Here is a 17307-nt window from a genome sequence, read left to right on the forward strand (position 1 = left end):
GGTCCTGGACTTTCTCACCGCCAGGCCCCAGGTAGTCAAGATGGGAGGGAATACATCGAAGTCCCTCGCTCTGAGCACAGGATCCCCCCAGGGTTGCGTCCTCAGCCCCCTATTGTACTCCCTGTACACATATGACTGTGTGGCTAGGTTCAGCTCCAACTCGATAATCAAGTTTGCTGATGACATTATGGTGGTGAGCCTGATCTCAGATAACGATGAGAAGGCCTACCGGGAGGAGGTGGCTGGTCTAGCACTCGGGTGCCAGGATAACAGCCTCCTCTTGAACATCAAAAAAACCAAGGAGCTGATCGTGGGCTTTAGGAGGGCACATCAACCGAGGACGTACACTCCATTGAGGATAAATGGGGATCTTGTGGATAGGGTGAACTGTTTTAAATATCTGGGAGTCCACATCCCTGAGGATATGACGGGCATCACACGCCTCGGCACTCGTGAGTAAGGCAAGACAGTTCCTTTACCACCTCAGGCAATTGAGGAAATTTAGAGTGTCTCTGAGGATCCTCCAGTGCTTCTACTCAGCGGCTGTAGAAAGCATCTTGCCCGGAAATATCATGATTTGGTTTGGGAACTGCTCTGCCCAGGACAAGAAGGTTCTGCAGAGCGTATGGGAACTTCACTCGCCCCTCTGCAGGAACTATACATCAGAAGGTGCAACTCTAGAGCCCATAAGATCATGGGAGACCCCTTCCACCCCTGCAACGGACTGTTCCAGCTGCTACGGTCAGGCAAACGCCTCCGTTGCCATGCTGTGAGAACGGAGAGGTTGACAAGGAGTTTCTTCCCAGAGGCCATTAGGACTGTAAACTCCTACCTCACCAGGGACTAACTTTACTGTACCATTCTACTGTTTTTTTTAAAGTGCTGTTTTTTTTCCCTTTTTATCTTTCCTCCCACAATATGTAATATGTAAAAGAATATGTGATTCTGTTCCATTCTGTTTGTAGTTTGTTTGTTTGTTTGTTTGTTTGTATTTTGCATAAAGTCCGCGAGCATTGCCACTTTTCATTTCACTGCACATCTCGTATGTGCATGTGACGAATAAACTTAACTTGACTTATCCAATGACCCCAAATGCAGATTTTATTTTAAGTGAGGTGACACCTAGATTATTTGGTGTGTTCTGCTCAAATAGCCGGTTAAATCTCAGTCAAAGATCATGCACCAGGGATGTACGGTACATGTGTGCAAGGTAAATATGGACCCTTGTTGACAAAGGAACAGTATACAGTGGCTTGCAAAAGTATTCATACACCTTGAACTTTTCCACATTTTGTCACGTTACAACCACAAACGTAAATGTATTTTATTGGGATTTTATGTGATAGACCAACACAAAATGGCGCATAATTGTGAAGTGGAAGGAAAATGATACATGGTTTTCAAATTTTTTTACAAATAAAAAACTGAAAAGTGTGGCGTACTAAAGTATTCAGCCCCCCTGAGTCAATACTTTGTAGAACCACCTATCGCTGCAATTACAGCTGCAAGTCTTTTGGGGTATGTCTCTACCAGCTTTGCACATCTAGAGACTGAAATTTGTGTCCATTCTTCTTTGCAAAATAGCTCAAGCTCAGTCAGATTGGTTGGAGAGTGTCTGTGAACAGCAATTTTCAAGTCTTGCCAGAGATTCTCAATTGGATTTAGGTCTGGACTTTGACTGGGCCATTCTAACACCTGAATATGCTTTGATCTAAATCATTCCATTGTAGCTCTGGCTGTATGTTTAGGGTCGTTGTCCTGCTGGAAGGTGAACCTCCGCCCCAGTCTCAAGTCTTTTGCAGACTCTAACACGTTTTCTTCCAAGATTGCCCTGCATTTGGCTCCATCCATCTTCCCATCAACTCTGACCAGCTTCCCTGTCCCTGCTGAAGAAAAGCATCCCCACAGCATGATGCTGCTGCCACCACCATGTTTCACAGTGGGGATGGTGTGTTCAGGGTGATGTGCAGTGTTAGTTTTCCGCCACACATAGCGTTTTGCATTTAGTCCAAAAAAACTTCCATTTTGGTCTCATCTGACCAGAGCACCTTCCTCCACATGTTTGCTGTGTCCCCCACATGGCTTGTGGCAAACTGCAAATGGGACTTCTTATGGTTTTTTTTCAACAATGGCTTTCTTCTTGCCACTCTTCCATAAAGGCCCGATTTGTGGAGTGCACGACTAATAGTTGTCCTGTGGTCAGATTCTCCCACCTGAGCTGTGGATCTCTGCAGCTCCTCCAGAGTTACCATGGGCCTCTTGGCTGCTTCTCTGATCAATGCTCTCCATGCCCGGCCTGTCAGTTTAGGTGGACGGCCATGTCTTGGTAGGGTTGCAGTTGTGCCATACTCTTTCCATTTTCGGATGATGGATTGAACAGTGCTCCGTGAGATGTTCAAAGCTTGGGATATTTTTTATAACCTAACCCTGCTTTAAACTTCTCCACAACTTTACCCTTGGCCTGTCTGGTGTGTTCCTTGGGCTTCATGCTGCTGTTTGTTCACTAATGTTCTCTAACAAACCTCTGAGGCCTTCACAGAACAGCTGTATTTATACTGAGATTAGATTACACACAAGTGGACTCTATTTACTAATTAGGTGTCTTCTGAAGGCAATTGGTTGCACTGGATTTTATTTAGGGGTAACAGAGTGAAGGGGGCTAAATACTTTTGCACGCCACACTTTTCAGTTTTTTATTTGTAAAAAAATTTGAAAACCATGTATCATTTTCCTTCCACCACAATTATGTGCCACTTTGTGTTGGTCTATCACATAAAATCCCAATAAAATACATTTACATTTGTAACGTGACAAAATGTGGAAAAGTTCAAGGGGCATGAATACTTTTGCAAGCCACTGTAAGCACAAGCAGAGGAAATAAATTGGAAGAATTTGCCACACGCACAAAAAAAATCAAAGACTCAAATTTCATCATCAACTTTCTTTCACACTCTATAATATATTGTGGCAGCAGAACAATTGGGAGCAGAGAGCAAAACAAGCATTTGCAATTGACCTGCTCAATCCTCCTACTGTCATGCTGACAGAGAGAACAGTGTTGACAGCAGTGGCAGGGAACAGGCAGGACAAAGCATCACACCTTTCTGACTGAAGGCACAGAGCACCGAACTAACCTTCCAAAAATAGCACTGACCAATTTAGATTAGTGTGCAGTATATCTTTTTCAACACCAAGGGCCAAATCATGAAAATAATTAGGAAAATAATTTCCAATGCTAAAGTTTAATATAACATGGGAACAGTTTATTTTATTTTGATCTGAAGATCTTTTATATCAAGAATCAGTAAATGTTGTCAACTAATTTTACATACTCAAGAATTTTTGACAAATATAGCATTTGATAAGGTTCCACATGGGAGATTAGTGGGCAAAATTAGGGCACATGGTATTAGGGGTAGAGTCCCTTGACATGGATAGAGAAGTGTTTAAGAAGGAACTGCAGATGCTGGAAAATCGAAGGCACACAAAAGAGCTGGAGAAACTCAGCGGGTGCAGCAACATCTATGGAGCGAAGGAAGTCTGAAGAAGGGTTTCGGCCCGAAACGTTACCTTTTTCCTTCGCTCCATAGCTGCACCCGCTGAGTTTCTCCAGCTCTTTTGTGTACCATGGATAGAGAAATGGTTGGCAGACAGGAAACAAAGAGTAGGGATTAACGGGCCCCTTTCAGAATGGCAGGCAGTGACTAGTGGGGTACCGCAAGGCTCGGTGCTGGGACCGCAGCTATTTACAATATACATCAATGATTTGGATGAAGGGATTCAAAGTAATATTAGCAAATTTGCAGAAGACACAAAGCTGGGTGGCAGTGTGAACTGTGAGGAGGATGCTATGAGAATGCAGGGTGACTTGGACTGGTTGGGGGAGTGGGCAGATGCATGGCAGATAAGTTTAATGCGGATAAATGTGAGGTTATCCACTTTGGTAGCAAAAACAGGAAGGCTGATAACTATCTAAATGGCATCAATTGGGAAAAGGGGAAGTACAATGGGATCTGGGGGTCATTGTACATCTGTCCATGGAAGTAAGCATGCAGGTACAGCAGGCAGTGAAGAAAGCGAAAGGTATGTTGGCCATTATAACAAGAGGAATCGAATATAGGAGCACAGAGGTCCTTCTGCAGTTGTACAGAGACCTAGTGAGACCACACCTGGAGTATTGTGTGTAGTTTTGGTCCCCTAATTTGAGGAAGGACATTCTTGCTAATGAGGGAGTGCAGCATAGGTTTACAAGATTAATTCCCGGGATGGCGGGACTGTCATATGCTGAGAGAATGGAGCAGCTGGGCTTGTACGCTCTGGAGTTTAGAAGGATGAGAGGGTATCTCATTGAAACATATAAGACTGTTAAGGGCTTGGACACGTTAGAGGCAGGACACATGTTCCCGATGTTGGGGGTGTCCAGAACCAGGGGCCACAGTTTAAGAATAAGGAGTAAGCCATTTAGAACGGAGACAAGGAAACATTTTTTCTCACAAAGAGTGGTGAGTCTGTGGAATTCTCTGCCTCAGAGGGCGGTGGAGGCAGGTTCTCTGGATGCTTTCAAGAGAGAGCTGGGTAGTGCTTTTAAAAGTAGCGGAGTCAGGGGATATGGGGAGAAGGCAGGAACGGGGTACAGATTGGAGATGATCAGCCATGATCACGTTGAATGGCGGTGCTGGCTCGAAGGGCCGAATGGCCTACTCCTGCACCTGTGGTCTATTGTCTATTGTCTATATTTTTGTTTACAAGAAAAGACAGATTGTACAAAAAACATTAAACTATCCATGGATAAAGTTGGTGTAGTGTATATATTGATAACTATCTTTAAGAACTGAGTACCAGAAAGGTATAATTTGTGTCATGCGATATGTTCATTCTCTTATCAGTCTCGTGAATATATATGTGAATATATGTAGTGTACTTATGTAAAAAATAAAAAAGACCCACACTGGCAACAGCTTGACTGAAAACCTGTCTTTGTTTCTGTCTACTTGCCACCACTATAATATCTTACAAATGGCAAAATTGATCTGATCAAGTTTGTTCACGAAACCGTTAAATTCAGTGCAGGACCATTTTGCAATATGCAATATTGTTTAACATTTTAAATGGCAATTACAGAGCTTTGTTGCGGTTATTTGTGAACTGGACATGATAGACTGCAGATCCTTCAATGCATGGGACTGCAGTTTGAAACAGCAGCTGCACGAATGATCTAGAGATTGTCAGGCAAACTTTGTGTTGTGTCTAGGGGGCAAGATGGCATCTATGGGATTCATCAGCCGACTGGGGACTTTTGACAAAAACTGTGAAGCCTTTACCTTGTTTTGTGTGTGAATGGAAATATTTTTTAATGCAAGTTACATTATTTAAAAGAACGCTCAGAACTAGACTGAGTTCGGTTCAACTTAACCTGTTTCCTAAGTTTTGATGCAAACAATTTGATCAGAAATGTCATTATGGTCAGAGCTGCCAACTCTCACGCTTTGAGCGTGAGACTCACGCCCTCAAGCAAACTCTCACGCCCTCACGCTCATCAAAGATTTCTCACGCTCAGTGGTGAGAAATTTTGTGATCAACGAAAATTTATAAAACTCGGATAAACTGCATGGTCCGTGGGTGTTGGAGAGCCGGGGCTGCGGGAGGGATGGGAGCAAAACCAGCGGCAGGAACAGATGCGGGGAGCCGGGACTGGCGAGTGATTGCGGCGTTGTCGAGTGTTTGCGGCGCTGCGAGTGGCTCGCTACAGCTCTGGCCATGGAGCACTCCGGACAGTGCGAGTGTCCCGGGCGGTTGGAGGCGTCGGAAACGTTGCGCCGCTGCCGCGAGAGTCTCTGTGCCGAAGGGACAGACCCGCAAAGGGAGGTAGAGAGAGAGAGAGGGGAAGGAGACAGGGAGACAGTGAGGGGAGAGAGAGACGGGGGTGAGAGGAGAGAGACGGGGGGAGACAGAGGGAGGGAGAGGGGGGAGAGAGAGAGAGGGGGAGAGGGGGGAGAGAGAGAGAGAGGGGGAGAGAGAGGGGGAGAGAGGAGGAGAGGGGAGAGAGAGAAGGAGAGGAGAGAGGTGGGAGAGGGGAGAGAGAGGAGGAGAGAGGGGGAGAGAGAGGGGGAGGGAGGGAGGGGGAGAGGGGGAGGTGGGAGGGGAGAGAGAGGGAGAGAGAGAGAGAGAGGGAGAGAGAGAGAGAGAGGGGAGAGAGAGGGGGAGGGAGGGAGAGAGGGGAGAGAGAGAGAGACAGAGAACGGAAGAGAAGGGGAAAGAGAGAGGGGGAGAGAGAGAGGGATGAAAGTGAGGTTGAAGGGAGAGAGAAAGGGGAGAGAAAGAGGGGTGGAGAGAGAGGGGGAGAGAGGAGAGAGGAGGGAGAGGGAGAGGGGGATTGAGAGGCAGGGCTGCCAACTCCCATGCATTGAGCGTGAGAATCACGCATTTCACCAAATTCTCACGCTGATCACAAATTTCTCTCGCTCTGTTGTGAGAAATTCTGTGATCAACGAAAATTTCAAAACTCATATCAACTGCATGGGCCACGGGTGTTGGAAGCGGAAGCAGCGGCGGGGACAGATGCGGACGGGGAGCAGGGCTGGAGAGTGTTTTCCGGGCAGGCGAGTCGCTCACTGCAGCTCCGGCCATGGTGCAGCCTCAGTGCAAGAGTCCCGGGCCATCGGAGGCGTCGAAGCGTTGCGCCGCTGCCGTGAGAGTCTCTGTGCCGAATTTGCCCAGGTGACCGGCATGGATCAGGCTGCGGCTCGGTGCATCCTGGAGGACAACCAGTGGCTGCTGGAAGTAAGTACCAAGCACTGGGTAGATACGGTGGAAGATAGTGGACTTCAAATGGGAGTGGTTGGTGAAAGCATCCTGCTTGCCTACTAGATTTTCACTTACTGTAACTGCAGTAAAAACGTTCCCGATATTGGGGGCGCTCAGAACCATGGGTCACAGTTTAAGAATAAAGGGGGGGCCAGTTATGACTGAGATGAGAACAAACTTTCTCTTCACGCAGAGAGTTGTGAATCTGTGGAATTCTCTGCCACAGAAGGCAGTGCAGGCCAATTCACTGGATGTTTTCAAGAGAGAGTTACATTTAGTTCTTGGGGCTAACGACATCAAGGGATATGGGGAAAAAACAGGAAAGAGGTACTGATTTTAGATGAATAGCCATGATCATATTGAATGGCAGTGCTGGCTCGAAGGGCCGATGGCCTATTCCTGCACCTATTTTCTATGTTTCTATGCTTGAGTATATGGCAATAAAACTCGATCACTTGAGTTTGAAGCATTCGTGCATGGTGGAGGTATAATGTAGTCATAGAGTGATACAGTGTGAAAACAGGCCCTTCGGTGCCTGTTTCCCACATCCGCCAACATATCCCAGCTACGCCACCTGCTTTTGGTCCATACCTCCAAACCTGTCCTATCCATATATCAGTCTAACTTTTTCTTAAATGTTGGGATGGTCCCTGCCTCAACTACCTCCTCTGGCAGCTTGTTCCATATACCCATCACCCTTTGTGTGGATAAAGTTACCCCTTAAAAAGTTACCTCTTAAAAATACAAAAACCATTGGAATCATACTTCTACAGTGCACTAAAACATGATTTTAATACATCAAATTTCAAAACGTTCCTAACCTGGGAGGGGGGACACCCTTCTTCCCCACCCGCTCCCCACTCGGTTGCTCCACTCCCTCACCGGGTACCCCCAAGGCCAGTGATCAGTGATCGCACAGCCTCCCCCCTTTCAAAAACGCTCCAATCCAATTTAAAGCATATATATTGCATTCAAGTGTAAGTCAAAAGACTCATAGAAACATAGAAACATAGGAAATAGGTGCAGGAGTAGGCCATTCAGCCATTCGAGCCTGCACCGCCATTCAATGTGATCATGGCTGATCATCCAACTCAGTATCCTGATCCTACCTTCTCTCCATACCCCCTGATCCCTTTAGCCACAAGGGCCATATCTAACTCCCTCTTAAATATAGCCAATGAACTGGCCTCAACTACCTTCTGCGGCAGAGAATTCCAGAGATTCACCACTCTCTGTGTAAAAAAAGTTTTCCTCATCTCGGTCCTAAAAGATTTCCCCCTTATCCTTAAACTATGACCCCTTGTTCTGGACTCGCTACAGTATGCACCATATTGCATAATTTCAAGCTGAAAAATGCAAATGTTCCGTACCAATGGGAGGGGGACACTTCTTCCCCCCTCCCCCCCCAGTCGCTATACTCCCTCGGACTTGGTCTCTCGCAATTTCTCACTCCCAACTCTCACCCAATGTTGGCAGCCCTGTTATGGTGGAAGTCAATAAGAATGTGCTGTAGGTTTGTGCATGATCAGGTTTGTGTTCTCAGCCCCCTTACAAAGCAAACCAATGGGTGATGGGGACAATAATTGAAGTGTGTGGTACCAAGAGGTACTTGGTAGAAATGGGAGGACATGATAGAAGTGTGCACATAGACCATATGATCCCAGCAAGGGATGAACCATTTCAAGTACCTAACATACATCAAAAAGCTGATCTGTTGGACTTTGGTATTATTCCAAGTTGAGATGTAAAATCAGATTCTGCAAAGAAAGTGGAGACAAAGATAAATAATCCTGAACTTGACTCTCATTCAGAGCCACAAACTGACTCTCCCCCTAAATCACACAGGAGATCAGAAACAGTACGTAATCCAGTTAATCTGACGATTAAATAGCTGTTAAATTGGCAACATTTTGGGTAAGGATTCGTCAACGTTTCGGGTCAGTGTAAAGAAGTCTCATCAACACATCGTGTCTTTACTAATAGTTTATTGATAGTTCACAAGCATTGCTGTTCTAGCTGTACGTGGTCTGTCACCGGAGCTAGAGAGAGAGAACTATGGGTGGGGAGGTTGCAATTATACATCTAATAAGGGGAGTGGTTAGTAGTGGTGAGGTCACTATGTTAAAGGCACATGCACTAGTCATCTACAGTCAGGACTCTTCTTCAGTCTGAAGAAGAATCCTGAACTGAAATATTGCCAAAATATTGTCTATTCATGGCCTCTAGAGATGCTGGAGTTACTCCTTAACCAAGTGGACCTTCACATTAACCAAGTGGACCTTCTCTCAACTGACTCTAATCAATTGATATTCCAACATCAGAGACCAAAACTGTATTAAGTCTTCCAGGTATCTTCTTACTGATGCCTAGTAGGGTTGCAGCAAGACTTTCTTACCCTTGTGATCTACTCCTTTGCAATAAGGCCGAGCATTCCATTTGCCTTCCTAATTATTGCCGTGCCTGCATGCAAACTTTCAATGTTCAACTACTAGGGCACTCAGGTCCTTGTTTCTGCAGGATTCTGCAAGCTCTCTCTACTTAAGAAAAATATAAAAGAACATTAAATGAACCACATAGAGGATATCTCTACGGTATCTCATCATTCAGCAATTATAAATGTTTTTATTTTTGGCAAACTGAAGTATAGTGGGACTCCTGTTGTGTTTGTGTTAAACAATTTACATGGGTAACTCTGGAAATGGTACTTAATAAGCAACCATTGTGAGACTGTCACAGTTCCATTGACAGTCAGCACATTTTGTATAAATGGAGCTTTTCTGTGAATTCCATTGTCGGAAAAATAAATCGCAACTTTCCACTTGCAACCATGCAAATCTTTTTCAAACAGATAATGAAATCTTCATCTTCAAATGGTGTAACTTTGGCAGATTTTTTAAAGCATTTACATTTCCCTTATCACATTGAACTGGAAATATTTATGCTGTTACCTTATGCAGTCATCCAGTGTACCTTTAAATACCAATGGAACTCTAAACATTTCTTGGCAATTGTTTCCAGCCTACTATTTTTGTGTATGTCGAGAATTTTTAGTTTAGTTTAGAGACACAGCATGGAAACAGGCCCTGCAGCCCACCAAGTCCATGCCAGCAGTCGACTATCCATTCACACTAGTTCTGTTATCCCACTTCAGTCCTGGCAAAGGGTCAGGAATCTGAGAATGATTATTCTCTTTCCACAGTTGCTCTCTGACCAGCTGAATGTTTCCAGCATTTTCTCTTTCTATTTATTCCTGGAGTTATTACCATTGATGCTTCAATTTGGTGCTTGTGAGGTATAGGGGCAGGTGTTGCATCTCCTGCGGTTGCTAGGGAAGGTACCAGGGATGAGTTAACAAAGGGTGTTGTGGAGGGAGTGGTCTCTGTGGAAAACGGAAAGGGGTGGGGATAGGAAGATGGGACTAGTGGTGGGATCCCGTTGGAGGTGGCAAAAATATCGGAGGATTATGTGTTGTATGCAATGGCTGATGGGGTGAAAGGTTAGGGGGACTTTGTTCCTGTTGTGACTAGGGGGAGGGAGAACAAAGGAGGAGCAGATGGGTACCGAGGAGAAGGTTCTATATCTTCTGCTGGAATGGGAACAAGGAGAAGAAGGAATGACTGGCGTGGAACATGTCTTTAATTATTTTGTTGGTAAAGAAGATGAATGATATGCTTGCATTCATTGCAAGGGGCGTTGATTATAAGAGTCAGGAAGTCATGATGCAGCTTTATGGGACTTTGGTTAGGCTGCATTTGGAGCATTGTGTACAGTTCTGGTCGCCTCATTACAGCAAAGATGTGGAAGCCTAGGAGAGGGCGCAGAGGAGGTTTACCAGAATGCTGCCTGGATTAGACGGTTTAAATTACAGGGAGAAGTTGGATAGACTTGGATTGTTTTTACCAGAACATCAGAGGTTGATAGAAGTATATCAAATTATGAGAGGCATAGGGTAGACAGTCAGAGCCTTTCTCCCAGTGTGGAAATGTCTATTACTCGAGGTTATAGCTATAAGGTGAGAGGAGGATAATGGAGATGAATGGAGCACTTATTTTTACACAGTGGTGGAGGCCTGGAACACATTGCCAGAGGTGGTGGTGGAGGCAGATACGATAGTAGTGTTTAAGATGCTTTCAGATAGGCATGGAAGTGCAGGGAATAGAGCAATACGGGTCATGCACAGGCAGATGAGATAATTTTAACTTGACACAAACGTTGTGAGCCGAAGGGCCCCTTTCCTGTGCTGTACAATTCTATGTTCAATGCATGAAGGGAAAGCAATAATGCAGGACACATAAATATCTGGATTTAAATAAATATGATAAAGAAAAATAGTAGAAGTAAAATGATTGAATAATGAATGAAAAATAAATGTATTACTCCAGCAATATACTTCTTGTTTGGTCTTTATATTGCACATTTGCTCAGCTTTCATGTTAATTCTGTCCAAATCTGAGGAAGGACATTATTGCCATAGAGGGAGTGCAGAGACGGTTCACCAGACTGATTCCTGGGATGTCAGGACTGTCTTATGAAGAAAGACTGGATAGACTTGGTTTATACTCTCTAGAATTTAGAAGATTGAGAGGGGATCTTATAGAAACTTACAAAATTCTTAAGGGGTTTGGACAGGCTAGATGCAGGAAGATTGTTCACGATGTTAGGGAAGTCCAGGACAAGGGGTCACAGCTTAAGGATAATGGGGAAATCCTTTAAAACCGAGATGAGAAGAACTTTTTTCACACAGAGAGTGGTGAATCTCTGGAACTCTCTGCCACAGAGGGTAGTTGAGGCCAGTTCATTGGCTATATTTAAGAGGGAGTTAGATGTGGTCCTTGTGGCTAAGGGGATCAGGGGGTATGGAGAGAAGGCAGGTACGGGATACTGAGTTGGGCGATCAGCCATGATCATATTGAATGGCGGTGCAGGCTCGAAGGGCCGAATGGCCTACTCCTGCACCTAATTTCTATGTTTCTATGTTTCTATGTTAATTCAAAGTATTTTTTCCTTCCAGCTCCATTTTTGTTTATCATGCAGTATGATGAGATTGGGAAGATGTCAGAATACAGCAGCAGTTCCTCAAAAGACAATTAGTGAGGGCAATGTCCGAATATTTGCCGCCTTTGGCTTTAGGCAAAGTGTTAGGTGCATACTTCTCCATCAACTATAAATAATAGTCAACATCACCCTGTGACTTGCATTTTGTGCTCAATCTGCATCCCATGAAAAATTGTCTTGCTCTACGCATCCACTGCAAAGAATTGTCTTACAACACATTTTAAAAAGCATGCTCTGTGTGAAATAAGTAAATTAATGTAATTAATTTCCACGTCATTGCACAATGTCTTAATAAAAAAATAAGCAAGAAAAAATCAATTTTAATTTTAAGGGTATTTTCGTCAAAATCAATTATCAATTAATGGATGCTGCTTGTCCCGCTGAGTTACTCCAGCTTTTTGTGTCTATCATCAATTTATAACATTTGAGGATTGTCAAGAGTGATTTATTTCCATGAATTATGCTATAATATTCACCCACCAAGAGATTTCTACATTTTGGATAGATGGGGCAATCTTTCTAAGCTTCTCTCATTCTAATGTAATCTGTATCAGTGTGAGCTTAGGTTTTGGCTCTGCAGTGGTGCCTGCTTCTCAATCCTTCCTTTCTCTTCTGATTTCATACATGCAGGAGGAATCAGCATTCTCAGAGAGCTTCATTGCAACCTACAAAGCCCCCAATCTCCACTTCTTATTCAACGACTGCAGAATCAGGAGCTGGATGTGTCCACACGAAGCCTTCACCATAGTTTGAACCAGTCCCAACTGCTTCTTGGGCTCTTTACTAATTTGTATTCTTCATTAATTTCTTCATGATTTATATTTCTTTCTCAATTCTAGTCTCTTCCACGCTCAGTTCTTGTCTCTCTCACTCTCAGTCCAATTCACTCTTACTTTAGGTTACACAGAAAAGCTGGAGAAACTCAGCGGGTGCAGCAGCATCTATGGAGCGAAGGAAATAGGCAACGTTTCGGGCCGAAACCCTTCTTCAGACTTCTCTTACTTTATTTCATTTGTTCTCATCTTCTACTGTTGTAGGATTTTGATCAATTATAGTTCTGGGCGTGGAGATGTAGTTGAATCCAGATAAGTGTGAGATGTTTATACTTTGGGAGATCAAATGTAAGAGTAAAGTATCAAGTTAATGGCAAAACCCTTAATAGCATTGATATACAGAAAGCATCTTATGTGCAAGTTCACAGCTCCCCAAAGAAGGCATATGGTATGCTTGCCTTCACCAGTCACGGAACTAAGTATAAGATTCAGGAAGCTTTATAAAATGTTGAATATGCTACAATTAGAGTATTGTGGTCACCCCTTTACAGAAACAATGTGGGTGTAGAAGAGATTTACTGGGAGGGTAGCCTGGATTGGAAGGTATTGGGTTTGAAAAGTAGAGGCTCGGCAACCTTGGACTGTTTTTTCTAGCGTGTCGGAGGTTGAGGGGAGACCTGATAGACCATTACGAACTAATGAGAGGCATCAATAAGGTAGACAGGCAGGATCTTTTCCCGGGGTGGAAATATCAATTCCTAGAGGGCATGGCTTTAAGGAGAGAGGGGGAAAATGTGCGGGGCAAGTTTTTTTTTTTACACAGAAAGTGCTAGGGGCCTGAATTGTACTGAAGGGGTGGTGGTTGAAGCAGAGATGATAGTGGTGTTTAAGAGGTTTTTGGAAAGGCACGTAAATATGCAGGAAATGGAGGGATATTAATCACTTGCAAGCAAAAAAGAGTTTAATTTGGCATCGTGGGCTGAATTACCTGTTCCTGTGCTGTACTGTTCTATGTAAATATTTCCTTTTAAAGACTTTTGATATTTCTGTAAAGAGGATAATCTTTTAATAAAAAATATGCCAGTTCTACCACATACTTACCCACGGAGCCTGAAATAGTCCAAAAAAAATCAAAAAATCTCATAGCCAAGGATTTCTCTCTTGATACAATGATTCAATAATACTTTATTGTCACGTGTACATAGGTGCGGTGAAATTCTTTATTTTTGCACACAATCTGGTAACATCATACAACAGACTTCACCCAGGCAGTACACAAAGAATCACAGAAACATAGAAAATAGGTGCAGGAGTAGGCCATTCGGTCCTTTTGAGCCTGCACCGCCATTCAATATGATAATGGCTGATCATCCAACTCAGTATCCTGTACCTGCCTTCTCTCCATACCCCCTGATCCCTTTAGCCACAAGGGCCACATCTAACTCCCTCTTAAATATAGCCAATGAACTGGCCTCAACTACCTCCAGTGGCAGAGAATTCCACAGATTCACAACTCTCTGTGTGAAAAATGTTTTTCTCATCTCAGTCCTAAAAGACTTCCCCCTATCCTTAAACTGTGACCCCTTGTTCTGGACTTCCCCAACATCTGGAACAATCTTCCTGCATCTAGCCTGTCCAACCCCTTAAGAATTTTGTAAGTTTCTATAAGATCCCCCCTCAATCTTCTAAATTCTAGCGAGTACAAGCCGAGTCTATCCAGTCTTTCTTCATTTGAAAGTCTTGACATCCCAGGAATCAGTCTGGTGAACCTTCTCTGTACTTCCTCTATGGCAAAAATGTCTTTCCTCAGATTAGGAGACAAAAACTGTACACAATACTCCAGATGTGGTCTCACCAAGGCCCTGTACAACTGCAGTTGAACCTCCCTGCTCCTATACTCAAATCCTTTTGTTATGAATGCTAACATACCATTCGTTTTCTTCACTGCTTGCTGCACCTGCATGCCTACTTTCAATGACTGGTGTACCATGACACCCAGGTCTCATTTGATCTCCCCTTTTCCTAATCGGCCACCATTCAGATAATAGTCTACTTTCCTGTTCTTGCCACCAAAGTGGATAACATCACATTTATCCACATTATACTGCATCTGCCATGAATTTGCCCACTCACACAACCTATCCAAGTCACCTTGCAGCCTCCTAACATCCTCCTCACAGCTAACACGGCCCCCCAGCTTCGTGTCATCCGCAAACTTGGAGATGTTGCATTCAATTCCCTCGTCCAAATCATTAATATATATTGTAAATAGCTGGGGTCCCAGCACTGAGCCTTGCGGGTACCCCACTAGTCACTGCCTGCCATTGTGAAAAGTACCCGTTTATTCCTACCCTTTGCTTCCTGTTTGCCAGCCAGTTCTCTATCCACATCAATACTGAACCCCCAATGCCGTGTGCTTTACGTTTGCATACTAATCTCGTATGTGGGACCTTGTCGAAAGCCTTCTGAAAGTCCAGATATAACACATCCACTATTTCTCCCTTATCCACTCTACAAGTTACATCCTCGAAAAATTCTATCAGATTCGTCAGACATGATTTACCATTCATATATCCATGCTGACTTTGCCCAATGATTTCAACACTTTCCAAATGTGCTGCCATCCCATCTTTAATAACTGACTTTCTTTCATAATCTATTTTCCCTTTCCTAATTAAGCCCTTTGTTGTAGTTCATTCATGCAGTCTTTAAATGCCTTCCATTGCATATCCACCGTCAACCCTTTAAGAATCAATTGCCAGTCCATCTTGGCCAATTCATGTCTCATACCCTCAAAGTCACTTTGCTTTAAGTTCAGAACCCTTGTTTCTGAATTAACTATGTCACTCTCCATCCTAATGAAGAACTCAACCATATTATGGTCACTCTTGCCCAAGGGGCCACGCACAACAAGACTGCTAACTAATCCTTCCTCATTACTCAATACCCAGCCTAGAATAGCCTGCTCTCTCATTGGTTCCTCTACATGTTGGTTTAGAAAACTATCCTGCATACATTCCAAGAAATCCTCTTCCTCAGCACCCTTGCCAATTTGATTCACCCAATCTATATGTAGATTGAAGTCACCCATTATAACTGTTTTACCTTTGTTGCATGCATTTCTAATTGCCTGTTTGATGCCACGTTTCTGGCACCGGCAAAGTTACAAAATGTTCACCGGACAGACTATATTTCCTCGCAGCGGCAAACCAGGCCAAGTGCCGCAAGAGGCAGCAGGCAGCCCTCAGCTGGGCTCCGCTTCATTCGCAGCAGCCCCCCAACAGGTACCCGCTCCTTTCACCGTACAGAATTGGCATATTCTCCCTGTGACTGCGCAGATTTTCTCTGGATGCTCTGGTTTCATCGTGCATTCCAAAGATGTGCAGGTTTGTAGGTTAGTTGGCTTCTGTAAATTGCTCCTGGTATGTAGGATATGAATCTGGGATAACATGGAACTAGTGAGCAGGTGATGAATAGTCAGCATGGCCTCGGTGGACCAAAGGGCCTGTTTCCACACTGTATCTCTGCACTAAACTATACCCAGTGTTGATGAATGGTGGGCGCTGTATACTCCAAATGATTGCAATGTGAGGGTAACCTGTCGATGATGCTTTCATTATTCGCCTGAATGAAGACCTGATTCTTCTTGTTGAATATGGCCATAACATTCCTCGACACTTTATTAAACTATTCCTGTGCCTTGGCTATTCATTTAAAACGCATGTTGTCCATCATCAGAGCCTTTACCCCTCAGTATCAGCCATCTAACGATGTTATCCCCAATGGCGGAACTCAAAATGGAGGAGAAAGATAAGTAAGGGGTTTTGAATAGAAGTTGCAACTAGGGTAGAAAATAATTCATAATTCAAGAGAAATACATACTGCATTTCCACTTTAGCAAAACTATTACAAATTACAGGCTATGTTTCCACAAGTTGGGATTACTATACATTAGATGAAAACTGATGTACTTTAAAACAAAAACAAGTATGAGATTAAATCTTTTGGCAGAATACAGCCTGTGTCTATATGTAGGAAAAGGTTATTCTTATGTCACAGCCAGTGGCAAAACATGTACAGAGTGGGTCTGTAAATATCTGTTTGAATGCTAGTATTAACTGTTTCAGAATGAGAAGTACTGCAATTATTTTATAGTCACAACAGAAATCATCTTTCTCCATTTTGATTAATATTTTATGCGTATATAAAAGTGCCTGCTTTGATGATACAACAGCTCTTCAGTGTTTGAGTTTTTACTTCCATGAGGAGAAAACGTTGCATTCCGTGCCATTATGGTGAAATGAATCTAAAGCTGCTGGTTAGGGAAATTAAAGTAACTAATTGCTGTCGATCTGGGGAGTAAAGGCCAATGAGCTATTGTGGGTGGAGGATACATTCTACAAGCTTTAACTTTCTTTCTGTGAGCAATTTCTATTGATTTGAATTTGCTATTAAAAAATGGGTCATTTTAATAGCACATTTACACTATCTCATAATAATAGCCCAGTAAATGTAACAAATCATGGAAACTGGTTAATGCTGTTGGTTACTATTAATTCAGAATTTGTAGGTCTCCATGGACAATCTCAGTTGGAAAGAATGTCGGCTGTGTCTGTACTGATATAATAATCTTGTTGATTATTTTATTGCTCATTCAAGGGCAGTGATGTCTGAC

The sequence above is a fragment of the Leucoraja erinacea genome, chromosome 1 (genome assembly GCF_028641065.1).
Source record: "Leucoraja erinacea ecotype New England chromosome 1, Leri_hhj_1, whole genome shotgun sequence".
Taxonomy (NCBI): Eukaryota; Metazoa; Chordata; class Chondrichthyes; order Rajiformes; family Rajidae; genus Leucoraja; species Leucoraja erinaceus.